Source organism: Anser cygnoides, chromosome 1, assembly GCF_040182565.1.
Source record: "Anser cygnoides isolate HZ-2024a breed goose chromosome 1, Taihu_goose_T2T_genome, whole genome shotgun sequence".
Taxonomy (NCBI): domain Eukaryota; kingdom Metazoa; phylum Chordata; class Aves; order Anseriformes; family Anatidae; genus Anser; species Anser cygnoides.
Window position 1 is genome coordinate 155,403,687 of NC_089873.1, and position 19,707 is coordinate 155,423,393.

The 19,707-nt window shown below is 43.8% G+C and overlaps 1 protein-coding gene across 3 annotated transcripts in view; it reads right to left on the reverse strand.

The window, feature by feature from the left end:
* CLYBL (citramalyl-CoA lyase) overlaps nucleotides 1–19,707 on the reverse strand; it is a 160,818-nt gene that overhangs the window by 110,777 nt on the left and 30,334 nt on the right. The window lies entirely within an intron of this gene.

Here is a 19,707-nt window from a genome sequence, read left to right on the forward strand (position 1 = left end):
AACAAACCAAAACAAGCAGAATGCAGGCTGCATGTGACAGTGAGCTTACTCTTTTTCCACTCAGCCAAGAGCTCCTTCTGTGGGACCAATTAGTTCTTCCTCTCTCTAATCCCACCCTGCCTCCTTATTTAATATAGGTTTTCTGTGGGTGCAGGTTATCCAGAGACTTATTTTCAAGCAGGAGTACTTCGAACAGGGAACAAGTTACTTGGGATGCAGGCTACAGACATTACAATAAAGTATTCTTCCTATTCTTTTGTAAATGTCCAGGAAAGAATACGCTTAAATTCATATAATAACATCCAGACGGGGGTGGGAAGAGACAGGGAGTGCTTCTGATGCTCCTGGCACGCCAACTCCTTCATTAAAGCTAAATCCATCCCATCAAAAGAAAATGGGCACTGATAACCGTACCCACAGGGGCATTTGCCTCCTCTAGTTTTGTCAACACTCCGTAAGCTAACTGTGCCCTCGGGATTTATCAGATTTATAAAATGCGGTAGGCTGTCTGTCGTTCGAGCTTCGTTTCTGAGAGTCCTGGAACTCCTTGGCAGTTTTTAAAAGAGAGTAAAACTCATGGTGGGCTGATTGCAGAGAGAAGTGTGGAAATCCGGGAAGCCCACAGTTCAAAACCAGAATACCACTAGTATTATTGTTATTATAAATGTTAAAGCCCCGTGTTTTTTAATGTTTCAGGTGGGGATTCATTAACAGCTCCTCCAAAAAGCAGTTTACAGACCCAGATGCTCCAGCAGGCACAGGACTGGCACGGGACAACTAAGCGTGGTTATAGCACCCGCTAGGGCTAGCGGTCAGTGCCACGCACAGCTCGGCCCCAAACAAACTTTGCTCAGCTTTTGCGTGCTGCAGTCAATGTATGTGTGGAGCAGAAGGCAGCATGTGGATAATGGTATTTGTGGGACCGAAATACAGCAGCTCATGGGAAGTCACTGAAATTTTGAGCACGGCATTAGTAGGAGACTTGTGCAGAAGCTCCAAAGATTTGTCTGAGATGCCCAAGTTTGTCAACATTTAAAAAGAGCTGCAGGTTTCCCCCCAGCTTGTTTTGCCCCTGTGACGACAGGGCAAGGCATCTGGACAGAGGTGCTGTGAAGCCTTGCAATGGCCCCAGGCTCGCAAGGAAATAAGCAGCCTGTGGCTACCAAGCAGGGATGGGATTGTATTAGCACAGCTGGCAACTGGTGTAAAACCCACGGACCATAAATTCAGCTTTGGAGAAAATATCAGAGGAAGCCTGGCTCAAGGCAAGCGTGGTCACAGGATAAAAGAGAAGAGATGGTCCTGAGCCAGTTTGCACTGGCAACCTCTCCCGGATCAAGCCTTAGGCTGTGTCTGTTTGAAAGGGGAAAGAAAAAATAAGCTATTAAAGAGTTAATCCTAAACGAAAGGTTCCAAGTGCTAGGGGAAAGTGGCCACTGGTTACCCAAGTGATTTAAAGTACTTCAGGATATCTATGACACGTTGATCTTTCATGTATACATGCCACCTACTTTCCAAGTAACTTCCTTGACAAAAAGGCGGTAAGCTTGTCTCAGTAAGATAAAAGGTTTTTAAACTTTTCAAAACCCGGAGTTTTTCTGCGAGAAAGAAGCCCAGAAAGGAAACGTGCAAAGTTAAGTAGCATCCACCCACATAAAACAAGCGGGTCTGTGCAGAAGAAATCATGCCATAAACCTTGGAGTTTTACAAGCAAGTTTTATATTAATTCTTTAGAAACCCTTTGTGCTTATGGTTTCAGACAGAGTATAAAAGTACCATATAAATATCAGCACAATATAGGGGGCAGCTGTTAGGTACTTTAACCATTCCCAATCAATTATAATAAACAGGACTAGCACGCTGAATCGCATCAGAGCCCAGCGAAGTACCCTTCCACCTTTGTCTTCTCCTTCATGCCATATAAATCTAAGTGTAGAATAAATTACTTGTAAAATGGCAGAATATGGAATACGGGATCTTCGTTCTGGGTTATTTTAGATAGGCTGGGATGGACAGAGATACTAAAAACACTTTCTTTAAACAATGACATGAAGAGATTTTTTCTTTTTTAACCATCTGCAGAAGAGCAGGGGAATAAACTAAAATGCTCCATTCAAAGCTGAAGGGAACCCAAAATATTTATCCCACATAAATTATGGGAAGCTGCACATTTGTAAGTAGCAGAAAAGATCTGCTTATTTGGCTTACAACAGCTGGAACCACAAGAAATGCAGCCCCCAGAGCCTTCTGAGATTGCAGGAGGTGACAACAGAGCCTTCCCCCTGGGCAGCACGCGGGGCACAGACGGAGCATGCCTAGGACAGGACAGACAGACGTACAGGCAGCTCCTGGCAGACACGTGCATGGCTCATTGAGCAGAAAGTCACTTCTGAAAAAGAGAGGCATGCAAGCAGCTTCTCACGTGCAGGCATCAGCCACCTATCTCCGTTGCTCTGGGGATACCAGTGCTCATGCTTTTTTATCCACACCCACAACGCTATTCCAGCGTTCACAAAATAACCTAAATGGTGTGAGGACCAGAGGCAATTCTCATGCTGATCGCTCATTCATATGACGGGATCTGGCTGCGGACACCTGCACCCCGAGCACTCCTAGCTCTGGGACCTTGCTGCAGTTACACTCCTTTGTGAATCCCACAGGCCTTGCTGCAGTTACAGTCCTGTCCCCAGCATATTCTGACTCGTGCCACAGCGTTTGAAGCCTTGGGAATGTTTTTACTTACTGCAAGAAGTAACTTCTGGGCACAGAAGTGGTAACTCAATACAGACACCATTCTATGCATTGGAGTGCCTTACACTTGGAAGAAAGAAAATCAAAAGAAATCATGGAAGAATTCCTTTTCCTGTAGTTTACCTCTCTGTAGGTTAGCTTTCCCTTAGCACTGCTTTGTGGTTCCCCTCAGAAGAGAATGCTCTACCAGAAGAGACACCAGCAGCGTCTTCCGATATTTAACCATACAGGAACTTGACCTCTTGCTGATCCCAGTTCAACCAATGATAAGCTGAGGAAAGGGCATTTAGGAGAGGACAAGACATAACATGAGGTAGAAGTTAACACGGCCTATGACAATCAGAGCACTTTTGGGCCCCGGCAATGCTGTGACCACTGAGCCCTGTATTTGCCTTTCAAATGTGTCAGGGTCGGAGTGTGGGAGAGAACCTGCTCTGGCACCACTTCCTACGTGACAGAACATGGTACAGAACCAGGTATTTTAGGGGACGAAAAAAAAAGTCCTTCTGGAAGACCTTCCCTATTTTGTCAGCAAGCCCATCCTCTCCCACAGCAGCAAAACAAAGTCTGCAAGATTTGGGTTTGTTTTGGAGAATTATTTCTGATATGGCGTGAATTCAGATATTCAGAATTATTTCAGATATGGCACATCGTGAGGCAAACAAGGCATGCCAACATATTTTACTGTTAAATACTTGTTGCATGCTTGCAAATTGACACTTAAACTCAAGGTTAGATCTCACATCCAAAAAATTAACACTCGATAAGCGTTTACCTGTTATTTGTATCTACCTTTATATGTAACTACCCGTTCTGTGAAATTATGGTGCGTGCTTGAGTCACATCATTCCCAGGAACAGAGTTAAACAAACTCACAAAATCAATAGCAGCAGATTTACCGGTAAGTTTTCTTTTTTCCACACAATATCCTGCCAGGACCTAGCAATGTGGATGTCCCTTTCCCACCGGCATTTTTCTCACAACAAACACAGCAAATGCAATCAACATAAAACATCGTTTCATAAGGCAGCTGTGAAAGGAGAGCTACAATGGAAAGCCTTAAATGACCCGTGGTACTATTTCATTAGCAGCTGAGCTACAATATAAAGCAACAATATATTTCCAAATCACAGTGTTTTAATAAAGTTATAAAGTTAAATGGAGGAATAAAAATCTGAGCTTTATGAAACCCCCCAAAAGCAATGAAATGCTTGAAACAGGGACGAATCGTTCCAGAAGCAAGCAAATCCTCATCTACTGGAGTTTACAACAGACTTCTGGTAATGCACACGTTTTACAACATACCAATATCTATCTCCAGTACTTCTCATTTTGCTACCATTTTGCAGCACAAGGATCCACACAACCCAAAATGCTGCCACAATGTTCACAGGCAGCCTGTCATTCGTATTTTGAAGACAACATGAGAGAAGATTCCACAGATAATTTAAAACAGGGAGCAGCAGAACCAGTGGTTTCTGGTTTCCAGTTGCAAATAAAATTTTCTGGGAAAATTTACTTTAAAGCAGCCCTAAATGAAAATCTATATAATTAAGGAAAAGACCATTGCTTCAAACAGATTGACTGTCTTCAACAAATTTCTCTCTTTCTAGCTACTCAGATATGCTATATTTCCTCATTATCACCTTTTAAGGGCCATCTGGGCCCCATTCCTCACCATCAGGGGGCAATTCCATTTGCATTGTTCATAGGCTTAGTCATGATCAAGTAGTCTGGTGGTAAAGTTCATTAGAAATTAGAAGAAAAGCATTAAACCTCACACAGTAAACCAAGTATCTGATACCTACATACCCACAGGAGAGATAAGCATTTAATGCATATTCTCACACGACTTAACAAGTCTTCAATGAGCATTTTTTTCCAAACTGCTTAAAGAATCATTTAGTCCGGTCCCTGAGCAGGTACATAATGAACATTTGTTTCAGTCTCTGCACACTTCAAAATATTTCTCAGTTAAAGAGAAACAAATAATAAAATCATAACCGATTCAACAAAATCGTAAGCTATTTACATCTTTAAATCTGAAAAGTCTAACAAAGCTAATGTAATGATACTATTATTTCTTTGCTTGTTCAGACGTGGTTCACTAGGCATCCCATATCAAGTGCAAGAGTTTTCTAGTAATTGAATTCAATACACAAATACAAACGCACATACACTGCGTTGTTAAAATGACAGAAGCACCACTGTGGATAACCGTATGAGAAAAGGTGCTCTATTGCTGTATGGCGATACAGATCCCGATCCATTTTCCAACAGGTCGGTATAAACACGCATGGGGAAGCTGAGGAGAAAACCGAGCAAGTGCTTGGCCTTGTCCCTGAACCCTGCGGGACAGGTCGGCGTTTCATAAATACGGCCTTTTTGAAGGGCTTGAAAACAGCACTCGCAGGAGTCAAGGCAGCTCGGGAAATCTAATTCAGAGAAATTACGGCCCCAAGGAAGGCACTGCTATGACTTCTGGCCTATGCCTATGGCTATGACTTCTGTATGACTTCATATGGCTACGAAGGCTACGACTACGGCCTATAACTTCCGAACGCAGCTCGCTGCTTTGAAACGGAGATGCAGCCAAACACCTCTCTGATACGGACCTACCCTCCCTGCAGTCTGCGCTTTGGGTCACGGAGGAACATTTCATGTGCTGAAATATTAAAGATGAATTACCACTGCTTGTCTCTGAAAACCCTGAGTAGCGTTGAGCTCCTGGTTAGCTGCGGAGACTCACATGAGCAAAATTTGGGGATTAAGGGTAAGATCAGGCTGGGGACACTACCTGCTTTTTTTCCATGCTATTTAATCCTGGAAAGTTTTCAATCCATTTTCAGTCAGTTTGAGAAAAATGGAAATGATCAAACTAATGACGAAACACTTGATGCTGTAAAACTCGATACACTGTTACTTGAATTCTAAATACGCTTGCCTAGCTGCCTGAAGGTTGCAGCATTACTGAGGTAACGTGGCACATTACGTGCCTGCCACTTATCTTTGGTGAAAATATTTAATGTCTGCATATCACCGGCCATATTGAGAAGCTGTGTCAGATATTAATTGCTGGATTTATCTTCTGAGCATTGCAGGCTTCTTAGCGTGTTGTGTCAGTTAGAGACGAGCTCAGGCCCCAAATTCTGGAGTAATTATTTTCTGTTTTTCAGTGACACCATTGAAACAGATGGGATAGCTTTAAGTTTACTTCCCCAAGGACCTTTCGTGGCAGGGCTCCTCATCAGGCACCCAGCCCACCCCTGCCCGAGGAGCACCCTGGTGGACAGCCCTGGTGGAGGCTGGCCAGTTCAGCAGGTGGCTCCGGGACGTCCTTGTGAAATGCAAGACCTGGAAGCTTTAAATCCTCCTTTCTGATTTTAGGCAGGGTGAATAGAACACCTGACTTTTTATTTTACATCGGTGTAAATAAAGCTTCACAGACACTTTAACAACTTGAGTTTGTTGTGACTTTTTCAGAGGATGTTTTGGTTTGGGGCAGAAGGATGCAAAGGAGACGTGCTGGCTCCAAAGGTACTTTGAATTGGACAAAGGCCAGGGTGGACAAAGCACAACTTGAAGGAGATGAATGGAGCTTTGATTGCAGGCTCCTCTGAACACTTGCTCTTCTCCTTAAGTAGTGAACAAAGGAAAGATGACTTTGTCGGGAAAATCTGCAATTGAGTTTTGCTTAAAGATTACAATGGCATTGCTCTCCAGTTTCTCAAACGCCGTCGATACTCCAGGATATTGGCAGTGATTTCTAACTGGTCCCTGGTGTATGACAACCCTACAGATTTCTGCACAGAGCTCACAGACAAAGAGCATGGGCTTTTCGCGTGCAAAAGGGCAATTACAGTTTAGGATCAAGCCTCTGTGCACTTAAGTGAATCTTAGGACATGATTGGATGTTGATACCATTGCATTTTCTCCTCCCTCGGTATCATGTAAATCAGACTTCCTATATTCTTTCAGGAAACCCGATACACAAACGTTTCTGTCATCCAGAAAGAAATTTATTAGATGTCTGCAGAAGACGCTATCTTTTCACATTCCAGGCTACTTATTTGGTATAAATTTGGCTGGACCAGAGGTTTTCTGTAAAAAACATCTGCCCCCACTCAGATGGGCACTACAGCCACAAAGTATCACGGGCAACAAATCTAGAAGAGCTGAAAGGTCGTTAATGAGGATGACCAGTGTCTCTGATTTTATGGGTTGCCTTTGCTACAAAAGACAAAGGGCAGATTATCACGGTCCACACAAAAGAATGTGATACAGCTCTTGTGCGGGGCAAAACCTTCTGCAGCGCGGTGTGGAGTACAATCAGAAGCTCGCATACAATATACAGAGATCTTTGACAGCCAGAACTCAAAATCTTACTGTCCTGAACTGGAATTGGAGGCGTGCTGCACAAAACTGGTGATGATATTTGACTAAGATGTGGCGAAAGGCTTCTTTGAGACCTACCCAGCACAAATCCTCAGGGAAATCCCCTAAATGCAAAGGGCTGGAGTTCCCCCGGAAAGTCCTGTCTGCTTGGCCCCTAGGTGCACCACCACCACCAGAGGCACTTTGCCCTCCTGGAGGTGCCCACAACCCCTCTGCCTTGGCTGGGGGAAGGTTCAAAGACTTCATGCCTGTTCTGTAGATACAGCTGCCAAATGTCGAGACATTTCAGACTGAAATAAACTGTCTTCATCAGATCAGGATCTCTCCTGAATCGCTGTAGCCTGTCAGTCCACCTAGGATGTGCTGGGTCATCTTTCTCCGCAGACGGGGGCACGTCCCCATCCTCTGCCAGCACCGGTGGTGACCCAGGGCTGATTTTGTCCCCGGACTGAGAGAGCATGCAAAGTGTCTCCAGGTGCCTCCAACAAACGCCTGCAGCATGACCAACATGCGGGCAACGAGCTCGGGCTTTGCAAAAGCGGTTTTGCCATTTTTCCATTAAAAATATATGGAAGGCACCAGGTTTTCCCAACAGCTGTGCCTGTTACTAGACCAGCCTACACCTGCTTTTAAATATTCCTTTACTATTTTCACCGAACAGTGAAACTCCAGTAAAAATACAAGCCCTGAATGGATCTATAAAGCCAGCAAATGCAGTAAAATGTCACTGCCATGTCAAAGAATTGCTTTACTACTTAACACTGCACAAGGAGAGTGTTTTCATAGTTGTGTTGAGTTTTAGCTACCTGGCTCCTACTGACTTTAATGGGAATCACACAGCTAAAACTCCATGTACCACTTCGATACTTCAAAGTAATTTTTCAGTCCCCTGGAGAAGGTCATAGAAATATTAAAAACTAAAGCATTCTCCAAGGATCTCAGATTAAAGACTTGCATCAGACTTTATAAAAGTGATTGGTCAAATATATAATGTGCTCTTAATGTTCTAGCTCCTGGTTTGTTTTCTTTATAAAAAACCTTTGTGATGCTTTCCACAAAAGGCAATATAAGTGTAAAGAACAGCACAGCAAGGCATAGCATGAACAAGAGGACACACAGACAAGCTACCTGATGCATGTTCATAGCAGTAAAGAATTACTTTTTTTTTTTTTTTAATATTGTGAGCAAATTCAGGGCAATTTTTAATCAAGACATTAAGACAACAACTCCAACTATACCATTTAATTACAAGCAATTCCGTGGCACAAATATTTCTACTCCATTTGACATGCTCCCTGACCCCTTTGGTCCCCATAACATAAAACCTGTCCTTAAAATTCTGTTTTCACATGATTTCCCCAAAGTTGGTTGGCGTAACTGCTCTCCCGGATGCAAGCAGCCATCTCCTTTCCTCTGTAGCTGGCTACCAGCAATGTGCAACCTTTGTGCCTCTCAGAGCTCTGACATCTTCATAACCCCATTAGTCTTGCCCCTACGCTATCCACTATACACACTACGAGCAAAAGAATTGAAAGAGATGATGAAGAGATGAATTAATGATAAACATGAACAGGAACTTTGTATTAAATTTATATTTGGGTTGTTGAGGGCACAAGCAGCTGCCAACGTCATAAACTAATTGTTCATTTGGCGGTATTACTATTGTAAAATAATCTAGTAATATGATAACCTTAATAAAAATAAAATGCTTTAAAGAATATAGCCAGCATAATCTATCAAGGAACCTTCCTTTATGCTGAACCTGACATCTCACATTTAAATTTAAGTCTACAAAAGCCAAATTAGAAAAAAGCAAATGCACATAAAAAAGAACATTTTAAACTTGCAGCAAGTGCGTGCCATACTGCAAATAAACACCTTCAGACTTTGCCTGAAAGCAAACTGTGAAGCTCACTAGTCACACCAGTTCTCCCAAAATGTTACATCCCACATAAAAGAACAGTCAAGGCACATGGAATAAAACCGTATCTTCTACTAGATAATATCAGATACAATCTCAAAGAAACTGTGAATCAAAATAAGTACTCTATAAGCAAGTGCAAATACACATACACACCTAAAAATGGATGGGCATACCCCTCCGACTCATGCATACATTTAAGAAGCAGAAGAGGCATATAGATACACAGAAACGCCAAATTTTTTAAAGCACCAAATTTTTATTTGCCTTTCCATCATGCCTGCATACTCTTGCCAAGTTACTGAACAAGTCAGCCTCTCACTAAAGGCCCCAGCGTCGATGACGCTAAGTAAGTGTTACCATCTTAGCCAAATCGCATGAAGAGTGACTGTGGCAGTATCATCACGCGATAGGTGTCCGAAAACAAAACAGGTCGCATTTTGCTTTTTTTTTTTTTTTGACACAGGAAAGGCAAATTGATGCATAATTAACAATTGGCTGATGCAAATTCTTTTACATCTTTTAATTGGTGTTAATTAGATTAGAACTAAATTTTCTTTTATCTTGCCATTCTAATGCGAACTAATCTTCTCAGCAGCGTGTCAAAGTTTCCCTTTTAATTAAACTTTTCAGCTGGGAACTTCAGCAGTGCTCAGAGAGCAAAACGTATTATTTAAGGAGCACGAATTGTGCTGGATTTTATGAATGGCACATCAAAAATGTAAAGCTATGATTAAAAAGCATCAACACAAGGTCAGAAATTTGATTTTTGTAAAGGCAACAGTAAGCTTTTAAAGCGGCGCTGAGCATCTGACTGTGGCAGTCTCCAGCCGCTGATCTCAACCCGAATACACACTTTTACAATGGAAAACTACCCCAAATGTGAAACATCTTCTGTGAATTAACCTCCCCCTTCCATACTGCTTCCCCCCAAATATTGCAGCTCCTCTAAAATTGTTAATGTGCAGAATAAACCACAAAATACATTTAATATCTTTTATGGGAAGTTGACCTGAAATAAAATTTTATGTAGTTAAGGACTTTTGATAGTTCTTTGGCCAACTTTTTTCTCTCTCTATGGGGCAATGGTGATTGAAACCTGATGTCTACTGCACAAAAAGGCTATAAAATGTTTTATGCAGAAGTAAAACAGTAGCCATTAAGTTTTGCTATGATGTTTGAGTAGATATGCAGCATGAAAACATGATAAAACAGCCATAAACTGATTGTGATCAAATGCAATTACAATGACTTGTCTCAAATGAACGACATGTACTAAATGCAGTTACAGTTTCTTGCAAAATTACTTTGGGCAAAGGACCAAGAAAACACTATATCCTCTTTGCGAGAGGCAGTTTGCCAGAGAAATTGCAAACATGCAAGCTTTAATATCTCGGGCCAAACAGCACTTGGGAACTCATTATGAGGAGGTTAAAAAGGCTCCTTTGCGAAGGACAGCTTCTTTCTGATCACAGCAACATCCCGAGGAGTCCAGCACTGGGGGGTGAGGAAGACGTGCTTCAGGGGGATGGAGGATCCTGCAATGGTCACCACCCGTCTTTCCTCATCGAGTTTTGACTACGTGACAAAGGTAAGCTGTAGAAATAAAGCAACTCCTTTGGTAGCATTAAAGTTTCACATAACGCGTGACAGAGGGCCGGTGAAAATGGGAATCCTAGCCTAGCCATGTGATTTTTTTTTTCTAAGATGGTCCTTCTGTGCTAGAAACAATTAGGCTAAAAGCTGATGTATTTCAAATCATAGAATCATTTGGGTATGAAAAGACCTCTAAGACCATCTAGTCCAACCTTTAACCTAGCACTTAAGTCCATAACTAAACCATGCTACCAAGTTCTACATCTATGCGTTTCTTGAAGACCTCCAGGGACGGTGACTTAGATGAAGTGGGATCTTTTTCAAAGGTCGGCAAGAACTGACATTTTGGGAGTTTAATCCTTTTGATTACATGTTTTTTAATTTTTCATTAGGTAACCTGGTTTAACTTCTACTCACCAAAAAGATTTATGTGTTGTGCCCAGCCAGGCCAGACACCTGGATGCCATGAGACAAGACACCCTTGGATGTTATAAGCGTGAAGAGCGTCAGGTCGTTCTGCTGCTAACAAGATTTAAGGAAGATCGCATAGAGATATTCCAAGTAATCTAAGTGCCAACACCAAACACAGGATATCAAGGTGCCAACAGTGGTAATCTCCTCCTGGGTGAAACTGCCCTGAAGTCTTGTGCAAAGGGAAAACAGGGCAGCGTCATGTTCTGTGTCCACCTGGAAACAAAGGGACTCTGAACTGGGAGCTTCCAGTGGAATGAATACAAGGCATTTTGCTTTATATACGAAGGACAAAACAGAGTTGGAGATACAGATGTAAATCATACCTTAATTAATATAAAGGAGATTAAAAAAACCCAAGCCATCACGTCCATCGTCTAAGAAATTCTCATTTCAGGGGGACCTTGGAGGTGCAGAAGTAACTCTTGATGTTACTCATCAGTCCTCGACTGGGTTAGCAAAACTTAGGCGTTTGTGGACCCCGGAGCAAGGTGAGAAGTGACCCTCCTCAGAGTAGGGGTATACCCACTGCACCATTGTGATCCACTTAATGGAGGCGTATGGCGCTTGTTACTGAATGCTGACACAGCTGCTACCAAGCAGAATTACTTACCAGAGAAAAAACAAAAATAAAAATTGAAATACTAACCAGGGTAATTCTGGGCTATTACTAGAAGACTGGCAGTGGTTGTTTTTTATGGTGAGACTTGGGTTAAGGGCTTATCAGTTCTTTTTGGACAAACTTCATGTTTACAACTTACATAAAAATTAACCAAACAACTCAGTGCTACAGAACCTGGCGGTGCAAGCACCCAGGAAAGACAGAAAGTCCCTTCCTAACTACAGCTCTCTCAGCACGTCCAAAAAAATGTCACGAACAGACACAAACATCACCAGAAAGAGTGACCAAACAAAACAATAACTACCTCAAGCTCCCTGTCCCAGAAAGCCAATAAATCCCCCTCCTAAAAAACAGAACCTGCTCCTGCCTTATTAAATCATAAACCGAAATCAAATGTCAAAGCAGTGCCACGACTTTTCCGAGTGGCTGTAGGACCTCCTCAGCTGCGTTACAAGCAGGAAGGGAAACGTGGAGGTGATGGTGGTCGCGTCCACTGCGTGGTGGACGGAAGGACAGTAGGATGGTGTTGAGAACTCCTGCGTGTTAGCTGCTTAATATTAATTATCCGTTTGGCCACCACCAGCACCAGTCAGTAATTACTAACAGTAATTAAATGCAACTGAAATGTAACAAGGGAAATGCCTATACCAAGACGGAGCACCCTCAGAATAAATGCCTTTGACAGTGATGTGCTGCACTGAAAACTACAGTATACAACAAAATGGGATCATTTAGACAGGTAATACACACATTTATTAATAGGAATAGAACACATTCTCTTTATTTTAGACACAAATTTGCTTTATACGTGTCTGTCTAAATCCAGTTTTTAATACTTATGTGCATCAGCACAATTTCCAAGCATGTGCTATGCTGGAGCTAGCAAGACACTTACTTTTGAGGAAACGACAAAATCTCTGTAAGCCTTACCCCTGTAGCATGCATTGCTCTGAACGCTGTACTTCGACTGTTTGGTCCTTGAATACTGCCCGTGTTTCACAGTCAGTGCACTTTCATTTTAGTTGAAGGTATCCCTTAAAACCTTACACCACGCATTTGGCCAGCGGTGTCTGATTATCTGATTAGTTATCACTTATCCGATTCCATGCAGATACAGGGAAACTAGGGAGAAAAAAAAACTCCTTTTGCTTTTCTAGAACTGAAGTTTCCTTTGAAGTGTGCTAACACGGTGAGGAATGGTTCTCGAGGTTTTTCAGTATAACCGAAATTCAGCACTGCCAGACTTGTGCTCCTCAGATAACTGCAGATCAGTCTTGAACCGAACAACCCGCGTTGTTTATTTCCCGTGAACTGGTCCTCAGCGGTGGTGTGGATGGGGGATAAGGCAAACTATTCTAAGGTAAGCGTTCATGTCCATTGAGGGACCTACAGAGAGGCAGGCTTGTCTGGTTAGATAAATATGCATCGCTTCATCACTTTGAGTCTCAGCAGCAGCAGCTACCACAATTCTCCAGTATTTAATGCTGGCTGAGCTCGTTTAAAACCTCCCAGGACAAACACCTCCTCGCAAACTTTCTGCGTAAGAGAGACAGATTTCCTTTGCCACTAGAGACTCCTCAGCTTCCTACTGCACAGAAGGGAAGGCAATTTCAGCCTCGGATAGGAATAATATCTCCCTTGCAAAAAGCAATATCCTTCCGTTGAGATGGCATACGCCGCTACGTTTAACATAGCGGGCTTTTTTATTCGTGGTGCTAACAGCTAGGGCTGTACAAGGCACAAAGACCGCACGAAGGAGACACAGCCTGATGCTGCCCAGCGTTCCCCAGTAATAGAAAATGGGTTAGATGTTTGCTTTGCCAGTGTTTAACAGTGCATGAGCATTACAATTCCTTCGCAAAGTGAAAAAAAAGCCCTAGGAACCCTGTCTGACCTCAGGCACCACAGGAGAAGCTCCCACTTGTTGGGAGTTTTTGGGAGCAGGAGCTCTACCTGCACAAAACTGAGGTGACCAAGCAGACAATATGTGGTGACGGCCAAAAATAACCCCCAGGTGGCTGGCAGTCAGTGCGCAGCCAAAGGGAAGAGCAGCACAAGTTCAAGGATTTTGTTGGGCTATACGATATCTGCAGTAAACCTGTGCTACAGCATGCACCACGCAGCATCCCTTCTCCCCTTATTTCCAAAAATCGAGGAATTGATAACAGCCTGCTGCCAACATGCAAATTAAAGCAAGCGTCAGACACATAGATAGATAATCATAGAATCACAGAATGGTTTGGGTCGGAAGGGACCTTAAAGACCATCCAGTTCCAACCCCCCTGTCATCGGCAGGGATGCCACCTACTCGATCAGGTTGGCCAAAGCCCCATCCAGCCTGGCCTTGAACACTTCCAGGGGTGGGGCATCCACAAGATCTCTGGGCAAAATAATAATTATATTTAAACTCTTTGAAAGGAATGATCACTTGAAAATAAAAATTGAAAAGTAACCACCAGAGAAACAACTGAATCTAAATATAGTAATTTGATCGTTTCTTTCCTGAAACCTCTGGGACAAGCTCTGCTTCTTGAAGAAAACCTGTCAGTTTTCTCTTCCTAAATAGCTGGCCATTACAATCTTGGACATGCCACTAAAGTCCAGGTTTAAATGAAAACGTTGCCATTGTCAGGCATCAAAACCTTCCTTTTGCTGTTACTCCCAGCATACGGAAGATTTGGTGAGACTGAAACTTACACGGCAATACTGCAAATCCTGCACAGAAGCTTTACAGTATCAGTGTGCACCAAAATTCTGTTTTACTGAGAGAAACTTTTTGCTAATCCACTGCAGTCAGAGAAGGAAGGCACAAACTGCTCTGCACAGACACCTCCACTACAAGGTATCTGCTGGGGAGTCTCTCAGCGCCTGCTTAGCCCTCACCAATCTAACTTCTCCAAACGAAATGATCTTTGGCACATGCAAGTAAATTGCGGCAGCACAGACATATCTGGACAGTAATTAATCACTTAGAATGCTCAATGTGTTTGGATATAAAATTAAGAAAGTAGGGTTGTTAAAAAATGACAGATTTAAGCACCATCTGGGCTCTGTGGTCACAGTGGCGCGAATTCCAAAGGAAGGCTTAACAGTGCATGATCCGAGAATCCCATCTGTCTTAGCTGAAACGAAACAAATAAATAAATAAACCAGCATCCTCATTTACAAGGTTTTCCCAAGTTTCCCAATTTAAAAATCAACTTGCCATGGGAAAGCATACGTAATTAAATGTGCTACATCTTCAAAACACTTCTTGCGTCTTTCTCTATCACATAAATTATTACTGCGTTATGCTTCTACAGAAAAAAAAATGTATATGGATACATCTATATAGATAGAACACCTTGAGATGGCATTTCCTAGTAAGAGTGTGCATTCATAAAATACAGCGTTAGTATAGAATTGATGTGATAGGACTCGTCAGCTGACTGGTACGATTTGGGGAAGTCCAAACCCCTTTCTGGCACCCAGTCTCCTTCAGTTCCTTCCCCAAACCACCACTTATCTGCGCCAGGGATGAAGTTCCTTGTGTTTGGACAGACCTCCACCCAGACACCTCACTTTGCCTCCCTCTGAGGCCAGAAGTCCGTAAAAAAAAAGTCCCCTGCAACTGGTTAACCCTCAGGATATCTTCAGTAACACTTGTTCGGCACAGAACAGGTGAACAAGTAAATCTTGCAAGACGAACGCCAAGTAGCATATGAATACAACTAAGGCCTCTGAAAAGGTAAGCCAGGTGAGTGTTAAGTTTAGGGGTGAACCTCAGGAATACTCCGGCCAAGTCCCCGGAGCTCCCACAGCCCAACCACGCCTCAGGTGGGCAGCAGCCTGCGCACCCTGATTGTGCAGACGATGCCTGAAATGACTTCGTGCCCCTTCAGGACAGTGCTTTCCAGGTCAAGGTGCCTGGAAAGGTCAAGATTTTGCTCTATGGGAAAGAAGGATTTTCCATCCTCGGACACTTCTGCCCGTGGCACGTACTCCCACTCTCGCCCTTCCCTGCTCCACATGCGGCTCACCCAAAGGAGCAGAAGACCACAGCTCAGCTCCTGTCCAAGTCCCCTGCTCTCCCGTCCTGCCCCGAAGCCATGCACTTGCTTCTCCTGCAGGTGAAGGCAAAGGAAAGACAACCACGGGCACCTGCGGGCCTTTCCTAAGGTCTCAGGTAAGTCCCCTCCACGTGGTTTGATGTGTCCCATCCCTGCTCCAGCCTGCAGGGAAGACGGGGGGGCAACCCTCTCGCGTAGCCACCTTTAACTAAAACTGAACCCTCCTTCCCGTGACGCCCACCTCCACCAGCTGACGCGGCACCACCCAAGTATCAGCAGGAAACGCTGTGGAGAGCTGCTCATCCAAAAAGCACTAGTTTTAGACTTAAATAACCGCATCATACCAGAGTTTCTTTTGTACAGAGACACCTCTGTCGAGGCCTAATCCTGTAAAGACTTTTTGCAGTATCTTGATTTTGCCTTCGAGATAACTCTTTGCATTCACAATATCAAACGTGTTTGGACATTTTTTTCGGGTTCATAACATATATATAACCTCTCACTTAAAATTGCTTTTAAACCAGTGTCTCCAAGCCTGCTTATTTTCACCCTTTAAAAATCTTGTTGCGTAGTTTGAGGGGCTCTCCCTTCAGAAAATTCAGATGGCTCTTGCACATATTATTGAGAGTTCACTGAGAAGATGCATTTAATGAGCATCCACATAGCTCCGCATACAAAACTGCCGTTGGTTAAACGGGAACGGACCGTGCCGTTTTCCACTAAATATAAGTTTTATAAAGGATTTTCCTTACATAGTATAAGTAATAGAAATAAAAAAGGGGAAAAGGTGATTATTCTTAAATCTTTCGGTAGGGGTTTAGCAGGGATGTGAACTCTGCGTAACGATGGCAATGACAGTAGAGGTGAAGGAACCTGGAAAACTTGCGTGTTAGAGCGAGCGTGTACAACATAAAACCACCTAAGGGCCGGACGCTGGCCCAGGAAGGTCTCAGCAGCTCCAATGGTCAGGCTCTGGGGCCCCGCAAAGCAAAGCTGGTGAGGACTGCCTCCTCCTCTGCCCTCCTCAAATGCCGCACATGGGCTTCTCCATCCCGGCTGATGCGCTGCTAAAGCAAACAAGGCTCGAGGAGCGATGCTGCAGTGCCGGACCTCGGGGAGAAGGGCTGCTCGTCCGAGGCACACCCGGCTTCTGCAGGACGACAACGAAGGAGAAGTACTAGCGTGACGGCTGTATTTCCACCATCAAAAATATTTTCTTAGCAAGCGCTACACCTATTTGTGAAATCCGTAGTGATTAGACTAAAGGTCTCTTTATTATCTCAGCAGATGTTGCATAAAAATGAACGCGCTTCCCCACACCGGGCATTTAATTTTTTATCTATAAATAAAACAGCACCTAGTTAACAATTTTTCTTTCTTCCTCACTTTCATGGACTTTAAAGTAAGGTGAAAATATCTCTTTTTATGCATAGAATTACTCAGTGATGTAAAAACTCTGCACTGTAAAAATAGGCACAAAGCTTTTAAAACAAGCTGAATTGCGGAAAATTACTGGATCGCCTATTAAGCACAACATTTTCACAACACAGTAAAGTGATCTGTACTATAACTAACACACCGTTGATCCCTCTATAATTTAGTCTTTATCAGCCTGGTTCTTTCATTATTAAGAAATGCAGACTAGATACTGATTTTATAGTCGTAAAACCGGCACAGGTTTCCTTTTGAGAGGGCTTTTGTACCCGTTGGGTGAGAAAATAATATTTTCGACCTAATCCTACTCACTGCACACCGTCTTCAGGACGTGATCCTCAGAAAGGTGAAATGTTTCCAACTTCTGTCACTGCAGTGAGGGCGAGCAGTGCTCAGCGGTCACCAGAAGGAAGCCAAATGGCCTACAGGCATCCTTGATTAGCTTGCACTTCTTTTTTTTTTTTTTTTAATGTGCATTTGGAATATTATCTTCTAGGTTTTCAGAATAGCTGTGTAAACTGAAGTTTAAAAACAATAACTAGTGGTTATTGAGACTTACTTCTGAAGACTAATGAAAGAGTGGAATTAAGTCTACAGATGACCCCGAATGCAAATGAGTGGAAGACGCAAACAAATATCAGCGGATAAAAAAGTGCAGGGGAACGAAAGCTGTTCAGCAAGCAGTGGAAGCTGCCTTTTCAGACGACGAGCTAACAAGTGGATACAGGTGGAAGGCAGGGACAACAGCATGCGTTTATGATGCTGCTTGAGAGATGCGCACTCAGCGCCTGAGATGATGCTTCGAAGCGCCATGACCCCACTGTGGCGGGGCAGGCGATTTTGGCCAAAGCGCTGCTCTGTGTAGTGACCTCCGGAGCAGGAGCGTGCCCGTTTCTGAGCGCTGGGGTAGCCAGGCGGGTCTCCTCCAGCAGGTAGGTCTCCAGCGGGTGGGTCTCCTCCAGCAGGTGCTTTTGGGGCACCCTGTCCGTCCTGATTTCTGCTGCTGGTGGGGCACAGCCGGAGCAGGGCGGGATGCTGTGGGGGTGGGGAGCTCCGGGGGGCTCCCGCATGTCCGAGAGATGCCAAAGACATGTGGGAAGCAGTTTTGGGCACTGGAGGCACTGTTATTTCATCCCTGTGCTCCTGCCTCCCACCCCCACAAACACCTTCCTGCACACCCACACCTTGCAGCATCACTCGAGGATATTTACCTCAATTTCATGGCACTAGCGGCAGGTAAAAATCAGCGTCCTGAACGCAGCACTGCTACCGATCGCATCAGTGCCCAGGAAGAATTTGTTTTGTGCTTTCCCTGTGTGTCACTTCAACAAATCTGATGCGGTGGCTACGAAAGGGACTCACTCCTTTTGCCATTCTTGGCTTGCCACTGTTTTGCAGTCCTTGGGCAAACTGCAGCCTGCCTGCGACTTGCAGCTTTTTGACTTACAAACGGGGATGAAATGCCTGCCCGCCTTGTGGTGTTATGCAGCTCTAGGAGGAATTGTAAATACTTTGAGACTGTTGGATGAAAGGAGTAAAAACGCAATTACCATAGCTAAAGCAAAGCACATAAATGTTTTTCTTATGGGGAATGCTTCTCATTTCACATAAATTTTATATGCAAATTAACCCAGCGTTACTCTAGCCACATGAAAAAAATTAGACCTCATTAAATGTTCTTTTTACATTTAACACTGAGATGTGACGGGTGACGTTTCTAAAGATTTCAGCAAGGCTGCAAGAAGTAAACTTGGGAGACAAGAAAGTGAAATAAAAGTCTTCCCTTTGCACAGAACCCCATCACGGTGAAATCGCATTAAAGAGCAGCACGTGCTGGTGTTAGCTTCCCCTCTCAGGGGCAAATAATTTCAGAAATATCAAAACCTGGCTGTAGCGATCTGGCTGACGGTAGCTGTGTAAAATTAACCACGACGTCGTTCCGCAGGCGAACCTTCCCAGAAGCAGCGCAGCCACCGGCGTTATGAAGATGAAGAGAAACCTAACCCGAAATACATCTTAAGTAAACAAAAGCTTTTGTAGTGGCACTGAAAGGACCATAAAAGTAAACTACATCCTAGGAAAAGCCTTTTAAACCGCCAAAACAGTGAGGCAGAGGTCAGGGAGCCCGGCAGGTCAGCGGAGCCCTTCTTGCCGCGTTGGGGTCGCCCTCCCCTCGGGCCGGCCGGCCAGCCCGCCGCAGCGGCCCCGCACAAACGCCCGGGCTGCCCTTCTGCCTGGACAAAACTTTGGTTTGCTGATTGGGACCGAAACAAAAGAAAGACAGCGGGACACGATTTATAAGGGGGCAGGGTAGGCTGACATGCTATTGTGCTCCCGAGGTATCCACAAGCTGTTAATTCCATTTTAACATTGTTAATAAGACTGTTAACACATCTGACTTTGTTTAGAGACTTTGAAAACATCAACAAACTATTAAAAAAAAAAAACACCACACAACAAAAACACAA